We start from the raw sequence: 8,676 nt of genomic DNA on the forward strand, positions 1-8,676 counted from the left end.
TGGGACAAGTATTAGGGTAGCATTTGACGACAATGCATCTGGTTTCTGGGCCGCTGGTTTGTCCAAGAAAAGGGACTATTGCAGATTCAGTTTTACATTTGACCCTGAGAGACACTGATTTGACATCAATGAGATAAAGACATAAGAGCTCTCCCCGCCATCTTCAGTTACACACAGACTGGTCGGGAGGTTATGACACTATCAAGCAGTCCATCCTGCAGCAATGGTGGATGCAGGCCGACAAAGGGAATTCTACGGGGGAGTCCCCGGCGGTCCAGTGGTTAGGGCTCCACACTTCCACTTGAGCGGGCACGGGTTCAATCCCTGGTCAGGGAACTAAGACCCCATATGTCTCACATTGCTGCCAAAAACAAACGGACAGAAGAAGCATCTAAGGAGAGCACCTGATCCAGTATGGGAAGGGGTCAGGAAGGCCTCTGGGGACAGGTGACACCATGCATGAGCCTTCGAGAACTGCACTGAGGGAGGGAGTCAAGAACAAAAATATTCTGGGCAGAGAAGACAGCGCATGTGAAGGTATGGAAGTGAGACCCTGTGGATGTCACAGAGCAGTTCCACGTGTCTGAAGGAAAGGTTCGTGATGGCGGGGCTCAGAGGAGAGGGGAGGGCTGGGGCCCATATCAGGAGGGACCTTGCAGAAAGGCACAGAAAGACTTGAAGGGAGGCAAGTTAAAATGTTCTTAGCTGAAATCTTCAAGACCTGATTGAATATTATACATCACTCTGGTAGAGGTGGCTTCCCAGGTGGCATTCATGATAAAGAACACACCTCCCAATGCAGGAGACATAAAGAGATGTGGGTTGGATCCCTGGGTAGGGAAGATCCCCTGGAGGAGGGTATGGCAACCCACTCCAGTATTCTCGCCTGGAAAACCCCACGGACAGAGGAGCCCAGTGGTCTGCAGTCCACAGGTTGCCCAGAGTAGGACATGACTGAAGCGACTCAGCATGCATGCTGGCTAAGGCAGCAGCTGACTCGGGGGGAGGGTGCTAGACTGGCGTCAGGGAGGCAGGGTATGGTGCTGTTGCAGTCATCAAGTCAGAAGTGGGGGGCAGTCAGGGCAACAGATCCCGGGGACAGCTAAGAAAGGAGAACGGGCTGAGGGTGGGGGAGGAAGAGAGAGAAATCTAGAATGGCTCTGTGTCCCCGATCTGGGCAAACTGGCAGAGCCAATGACCATGATAAACACCTGGGTGCTGGTTTCAGATGGTGAATTTGCTTTGAAGAGGAACAGCAGGCAGCAGCATATGTGGGCCTGGAGCCCAGGAGGTCTGGGCTAAGAGAAGTGCGGACAGGCACTCTGCTGTGAGTGCTACATCACTACAGCACTGCAGCCAGCTGACATGAGCTGAGCCCTGTGGAGCGCCCGACACTTTATCCACAGAGTCTAACATGGTCCATCAACAACTGTGACATAGGGACCATCACCCAACTGTACAGATGAGAAGACTGAGGATCACAGACAATAAGTATTGATAACTTGTCAACACCCCATGGCCGGTAAGTGGCCAGTTTGTGTTTTGTTTTTAGTTACTCAGCTGTGTCTGACTCTTTGCAACCCCATAGTCTATAGCCCGCCAGGTGCCTCCGTCCATGGGATTTTCCAGGCAAGAATACTGGAGTGGGTTGCCCTTCCCTTCTCCAGAGGATCTTCCCAACCCAGGGACTGAAGCTGTGTCTCCTGCATTGGCAGGTAGGCTCTTCACACTGAGCCACCGGTGGCCAACTCCCTTGCCCTACACGTTTCCAAACAAGCAGAGAATCTTATAGTTACTCCTCACCCAGAAACCTACATAAACCAAATAGATTTAAAAAGTTAAATCTCACTTTAAAACAATCTTCCAACTCTAAAGTACACATGTGAGGACTAGATAAGTCAGATAATTTGAGGTAGTCGTGTCTGAATCTTTGTGACCCCATGGATTGTAGCCCACCAGGCTCCTCTGTCCATGGATTTCCTAGGCAAGGATACTGGAGTGGGTTGCTATTTCCCTCTCCAGGGTATCTTCCTGACTCAGGTATCAAACCATGGTCTCTTGCATTGCAGGCAGATTCCTTACCATCTGAGCTACAAGGGAAGCCAATAGTGTAGTGAGGACTAGATAGTTGACCTCTAATTGCCCCTAAAATGCCCTTGATTTCAGTATGCTGCTGCTGCTGCTAAGTCGCTTTAGTCATGTCCAACTCTGTGCGACCCCATAGACAGCAGCCCACCAGGCTCCGCTGTCCCTGGGATTCTCCAGGCAAGAACACTGGAGTGGGTTGCCATTGCCTTCTCCATGATTTCAGTATAAATTTGTATAATAGATGACTCTGAACTATGGGTTGATGTCAAAAATCCATTATTGGGCATCACCAGCCTTAAAATGTAACTGATTCCTTATCTGAGCAGATAAGGTTTTATGAAACCTAACAGTTCTTATTGTTTTGGCTGTGCCACAAGTCTTGTGAGATCTTAATTCCCTGACCAGGGATGGGATCCGTGCTCCTTGCAGTGGAAGCTCAGAGTCCTAACCACTGGAATGCTGGGGAAGTCCCACCATAACTTAGCAAGTGCTGGTCTTGACCCCACCACTATTACAGAACTGTCCTGAGTATGTCTGTGTAGCTCTCGCATGTAACCAACTGTCCACAATGATTTGTTCACTTCTCTTCACAACCTAAAGTTCAAACCTGGTAAGTCTGTAGACTTTCTTAGACCGACATGCCTTCTTCATGAGCTAAGCCACAATGTGCACTTTGCTTTGTAAGTTTACAGTCATGATCATGAAAGGATGATGAGGTTGAAGGATAATGAAATGCTCCATTCGTGTCAGTTTGAACAAGAGCCTAGGCAATTCACACAGTTCAAAGATAGGTTTCCCCAAAGTTCTGAAGTCACAAAAACAGAATGAGAGAGAACCCCACTAGCACTCATACAGAGCAGCCTTGCCAATTCATCAGAGAGTGGATCAACTTCTACAACAAAGACTAAAGCTGAGCCTGAGGAATTTGGGAAGTGCTTGGTTCGGAGAGTGCGCTATCACTTTGGTAGTTTTATGCATCAGGATATATATACACACTGACTTCGAGAATCTGGTCTGGCTCCCAAATCCATGTCATGTTTAGAGAGTTTCCTGGCTTTGCATGTTCCCCATAGCCAATCCCAGAGAAGGGGGCGACAGAGGATGAGATGGTTGGATGGCATCACTGAGTCAAAGGACATAAGTTTGAGCAAGCTCCAGAAGACAGCGAAGGACAGGGAAGCCAGGCATGCCTTGTAGTCAGAAATGTTCTCCAGTGAAGCTGAGTTAAATTAATTTAGCATCTATTTCTTGAGCATCTTCTTTGCACAAAGTATTGCTTCCCTGGTAGCTCAGTTGGTAAAGAATCCGCCTGCAATGCAGGAGACCCCGGTTCGATTTCTGGGTCGGGAAGGTCCCCTGGAGAAGGGATAGGCTACCCACTCCAGTATTCTTGCCTGGAGAATCCCCATGGACAAAGGAGCCTGGCGGGCTACAGTCCATGGGGTCACAAACAGTCGGACACGACCAAGCAACTAAGCCAAGTAGCGCAGGAGAAAGGGAGATAAGGAAAACCTTGCTTTACTTGAAAATTACAAAGATTATGATCTGACTAAGGAGACTGAAATCAGCTTGCAGACTGCAAAGGGTCATAAGAGAGGCCAGAGGAAAGAGACAGCTATGAGTAGGGGAGTTGAGAAAACCTTAATGGAGCAGAACTGGGAGACAGGAAGAAGAAAGGCCAAGAGGAAAGCAAATGCAGAGGCAGAGAAGTGCGACCACATAGCAAGTGTGTGAAGTCCACTCCAGGGGTTCAGTCATGCCGACAGCAGGGCACAAGACTTTAAGTAATTTTGCTACAGTAGTCAGTACATGCTTGATACTAAAAAGACACAACAAAGAATACTTTATGTTGTGAACATAAAGATGCTAACTCTTAGAAGAGGGGAAAAAAGAAGTAAGTTCGAGGAAAGGTCTAGGTGAAATAAGATTGGTCAAGTGCTAATGTTCATAACTGTTGAAGCTGGGGATTTATATTCTCCATTTCCTTGTACGTCTGAGGTTTTCCATTAAAAATGGCTAAAAAAAATAAATGAAGGGCAGTGAGTCTGGGGAGATGGTCAGCTGATGGCTTCTCGGGTGATGGTGCAAACCCAATCAGAACCTTCTAACCTCTGGGTCATTTGGAAGAAGCGGGCAGATTTGAGCTGGCCTCACAGGGTGAAGTAGACACCGCACAATGTGACTGAGGGCTGTTTTGTTTCCCCTGAGTCGCTTTCCACACACTTCTTTCTCCACTTCCCACTGGGAGGAAGGGAGTAGCAAGGGTCTGCTACTGGCCAGGTTGCATGGTCAGTCTAAGAAAAACGAAGGCAATTATGTTGCCCTCCACATACAAGTAACTGTAGGGGTTATTTCTGGTTATATCAAGTTTAATACTTCTTTAGGGGTTGCTAGCAACTATTAATAAGCAAAGTGAACATAAATAAAAAACTACCCCACCACCAAAAGAAAGCCGCTCGGCACGCGGGCATATATCCTTTGCCCCGGTTGGTGCAGGGACATGTCAGAACGCACATGACCATGCTTTCTCTTCTCATAACTGTAGGATCACAGAGAAACAGTCTTGGGTATCAGACTCTTCAATTTTAAAACTGTACTTTAGGACATTTCATGAAATAGCATTTTACAACAGCAGTTTAAGGTGGGGGGGGCGCATGATGATCCATTGAAGAACAGTCTGATCTGGTGGCTTCTAACCTTACATCAAATGATACTGTTCAAGCATGTTTTGAGCTCAGAAGGCTCTCTCTTAGTATCATTTTGACTTAATATATATACTAGCATCACAGATACTAGTTTAGAAACGTGATGTAACAAAGTAATTTGTTTTCTTGGGAGAGAGGGAGTAGTGGTAACTTTCTTATCAGAGACATAATCCTATCTTCCTTGAAAAAGTGTATGTTGTTGGGATTTCAGTTTTTGTTTTCAGGTTGTAAAAGCAATACAGGAATGCTGCTAAACAGGCAGTCATATGGTATCACAAAGAGTAACAAGGAAGAGTTTCCTGCCTTTTTTTCTGACTCCATTGCCCAGAACTGACTGTTGATAGTTTGGGATGTCTGTCTTCCAAACATTTATAAGGCCATGGTGTGTGTATGTGTATCCAGTTGCTAAGTCGTGTCCGATTCTTTGCAACCCCATGGACTGTACCCTGCCAGGCTCCTCTGTCCCTGGGATTTTCCAAGCAAGAATACTGGTGTGGGTTGCCATTTCCTTCTTCAGGGGATCTTCCTGACCCAAGGATCGAACCCCCATCTCCTATATTGGCAGGCAGATTCTTTACTGCTGAGCGACAAGGGTGCTCTTATAAGGCTATATATGTACCTAATTTCTATCTGGAACTTGCGCTGACAGAGCAAGAAGCCGAGGAAGAAATGCAATGAGGGGTCCCCACCTATCACACACAGCCTGCAGGACACCGGGCCCTGGCAGAGGCTGAGGGAGGGCCACCCACAGGGACAAACAGCCCCCACCCCCGAACGTGGAAAGGGAAAGAGCACCAAGACTGGGAAACCATATTCCAATAAATGCAAGGTTGCACAAGCACACACAGAAGTGATCATGGAGGAAAGGGAGGCAACAACATGCCTCCCTATTCTCTTCAAAATCACTTCCGACCCACTTGGAAGCTCTTGAACAAACTCCTCCACACTTGGCATTGGCTCCCCATGGGCATGTCTCTGAATGCATGGGTCCTGTGTGCCACGTCCCCGCTACAATCTGCAGGCATACACAGGCCAGCTCTGCAGGCGCAGAAATAACCCAAGGCATCTGAGGGCCTTGCCAGTTTTCAGGAGGCGTGCAGGGCTCATTATCTCCTACATGGGGACACAGTACTTGGGTTTCCAGAGTGAGGTCAGCTTGGTTGCAGCTACCGGAGGTTAACCATCCTTCCTTGGGGTGATGCGTGTTCCCATTCAGAGGAAGGATCACAAACAAGAAGCAGGATCAATGACTTAAGCCCCTGAAGTATTTCCTACTCCAGTGGTTCTCAAAGCGTGGTGCAGGGGACTCTAGGGATTCAGAAAGTCAAAACCACTTTCATAATAATACCAAGCTGCTCTTTGCTGCTTTTACTCACACACTTTCAGGAGTACACAGCGGAGTTTTCCAGAAGCGATATGACATGTAATACCGCAACAGACAATGCAGAAGCAAGACATAAGAACCCTAGCTGCTACTTACTAAAACTGATATGAAAGAGATTTGCAAAAATATAGTACAATGACACTCTTCTCAGTAACATTCTATTTTGAAAGGTATGGTTATTTTCATATATACATATCAACATATAGTGCATGCCTGTCTGTGGTTCAGTCATACCAGACTCTTTGCTGCCCCCACGGACTGCAGCCCATCAGGCTCCTAAGTCCATGGGATTCTCCAGGCAAGAATACTGGAGTGGGTTGCCATTTTCATATCCAGGGGATATTCCCACCCCAGGGATCAAACCCACATCTCTTATGTCTCCTGCACTGGTGGGTGGATTCTTTACCACTATTTTTAAATGAGATACTAAATATATTGAAAAATTCTGTTTTAGTTATATATGATAAATATTGAGACACATAACCCACATAAAAGCTCCTTAATATACTAATTTTTTAAGAGTGTATAGGGGAGTTTGAGAACTACTGACAGGCTGTTTCTGACTCTCTGCCCCCATCCCCGCAACACACACACACACACACACACACACACACACACACACACACACACACACTGTTTCTGACTCTCTGCCCCCATCCCCGCAACACACACACACACACACACACACACACACACACACACACACACACACACACACACACACACACACACACACACACACACACACACACACACACACTCCTCCCTGGGTCTGTGAATCTTTGGGATGGACTCTGTCCCCACTGCTGAGACGCTGTTTCCCACTCTCTGCCCCCATCCCCGCAACACACACACACACACACACACACACACACACACACACACACACACACACACACACACACACACACACACACACACACACACACTCCTCCCTGGGTCTGTGAATCTTTGGGATGGACTCTGTCCCCACTGCTGAGACGCTGTTTCCCACTCTCTGCCCCCATCCCCGCAACACACACACACACACACACACACACTCCTCCCTGGGTCTGTGAATCTTTGGGATGGACTCTGTCCCCACTGCTGAGACGCTGTTTCCCACTCTCTGCCCCCATCCCCGCAACACACACACACACACACACACACACACACACTCTCACTCACTCACTCACTCACTCACTCACTCACTCCTCCCTGGGTCTGTGAATCTTTAGGATGGACTGTGTCCCCACCCCTCCCACCGAGGGTCTCTTCCCCCTCACTCCATCTCCCCCTTACCCCTGGTGTGGACTCCCTGATCTGTCGGAACCCCAGGGGGAAATGTCCCTGCCTCGCCACCCCCAGCTGGACGAGGACTCCCCGGCGAGGCCCGCACACCCTCCTTGGGGTAGGACTCCCCGGTTCAGTGTGTCGGGACAAGTCGCAGCGTGGATTCTCCCGGCGGCCCCCACAGCCTCGCTGACTCCCGGGTGAGGCCCTCACAAGCTCGGCGCCGACTCTCCCGGCGGCCGGCACAGCCCGGGCGAAGGAGGCCGAGGAGAGCCATTTCCAGTCCCGCCCCCGTGCTCGGCGCGGCACAGGCTGGGAACAGGGCGGAGGGGTCAGTCCCCAGGAACTAGTCCCGATTCTCCCGGCTGCCTTCCCGCTCCCCCAGGTCTCCCTTGGGCGGCCCGGCGCGTTGCAGCCCGGCTCGGGGAGGCGGATCGGGGTTCCGCTGACCCGCATTCCCCCGCGGGGGCAGGGCGGCCGGCGCTTGGGCCCGGGGACTCGCGTTGGGCCGCGTCGTACTCACCGCAGAGAGCGAGGAGGACTCCGACTGGCGCGGGGAACCTGGCTGGGGGCGCTCTCCGGAGCGGCTCGAGTCCGGAGGCCCGCGCCGCTCCGCCCCCTGTCGCCGCGGGGCCGCCAGCCGAGGGGCGGGGCCGGGGCGGGGCCTGCGGGCGGGGCGGGGCCTGAGGGCGGGGAGACTTCGCCCCGGAGGGAGCGGGGTAGCTGGGGGTCAGTGGCAGGAAGCCGCCTCCGGACGGGATCCTCCCATGTGGCCCCAGGCCGGGGACACGCTCACTCTTGGGCGTGGAGTGTGACTGCCCAGTTCGCTGGGAGGGAGCTGAAGGGGCAGGTTAGAAATGCAGCTTTTAAAAATGATTTGACCATCACTGTGGAGGCTTCCTTGTCCGACACCCCGGTACGTGGTCACCTCCCCTCTCTCCCTTTTGCCCCCACCCCGCCCCCACCTTAGCGCCTGGCAAAGCGAGCCGAGTGACTGCCAGGACTTCAAAGTTTCCATGGTTACGGAGTGCAAAGTTTCAGTGTTTAATCTTTTCCTTTTTTTTAATGTCTAACGCTTCCTAATGCAGGCTGTTCACCTGTCAGAAGTCAGAGAAATGACTGGGTTGACTCAGAAGGCCTTGGTCACTGCACCTACTTTCTATAGGTTGGTTGGAGTTCAGCCTGCTCAGGCAAATTTGACTGATTAGATCTTTAGTTTTCTATCTT

The 8,676-nt window shown here is 50.3% G+C and overlaps 1 protein-coding gene across 1 annotated transcript in view; it reads right to left on the bottom strand.

The window, feature by feature from the left end:
• Positions 1-8,093, bottom strand: part of ACO1 (aconitase 1) — a 66,412-nt gene extending 58,319 nt beyond the window's left edge. Inside the window, exon 1 of the mRNA XM_043890906.1 lies at positions 7,973-8,093. The gene's annotated coding sequence lies outside the window, so the exon portion shown is untranslated. The remainder of the gene's footprint in view (positions 1-7,972) is intronic.
• Between the last annotated feature and the right edge of the window lie 583 nt (positions 8,094-8,676).

Source organism: Cervus elaphus, chromosome 29 (genome assembly GCF_910594005.1).
Source record: "Cervus elaphus chromosome 29, mCerEla1.1, whole genome shotgun sequence".
Classification (NCBI taxonomy): domain Eukaryota; kingdom Metazoa; phylum Chordata; class Mammalia; order Artiodactyla; family Cervidae; genus Cervus; species Cervus elaphus.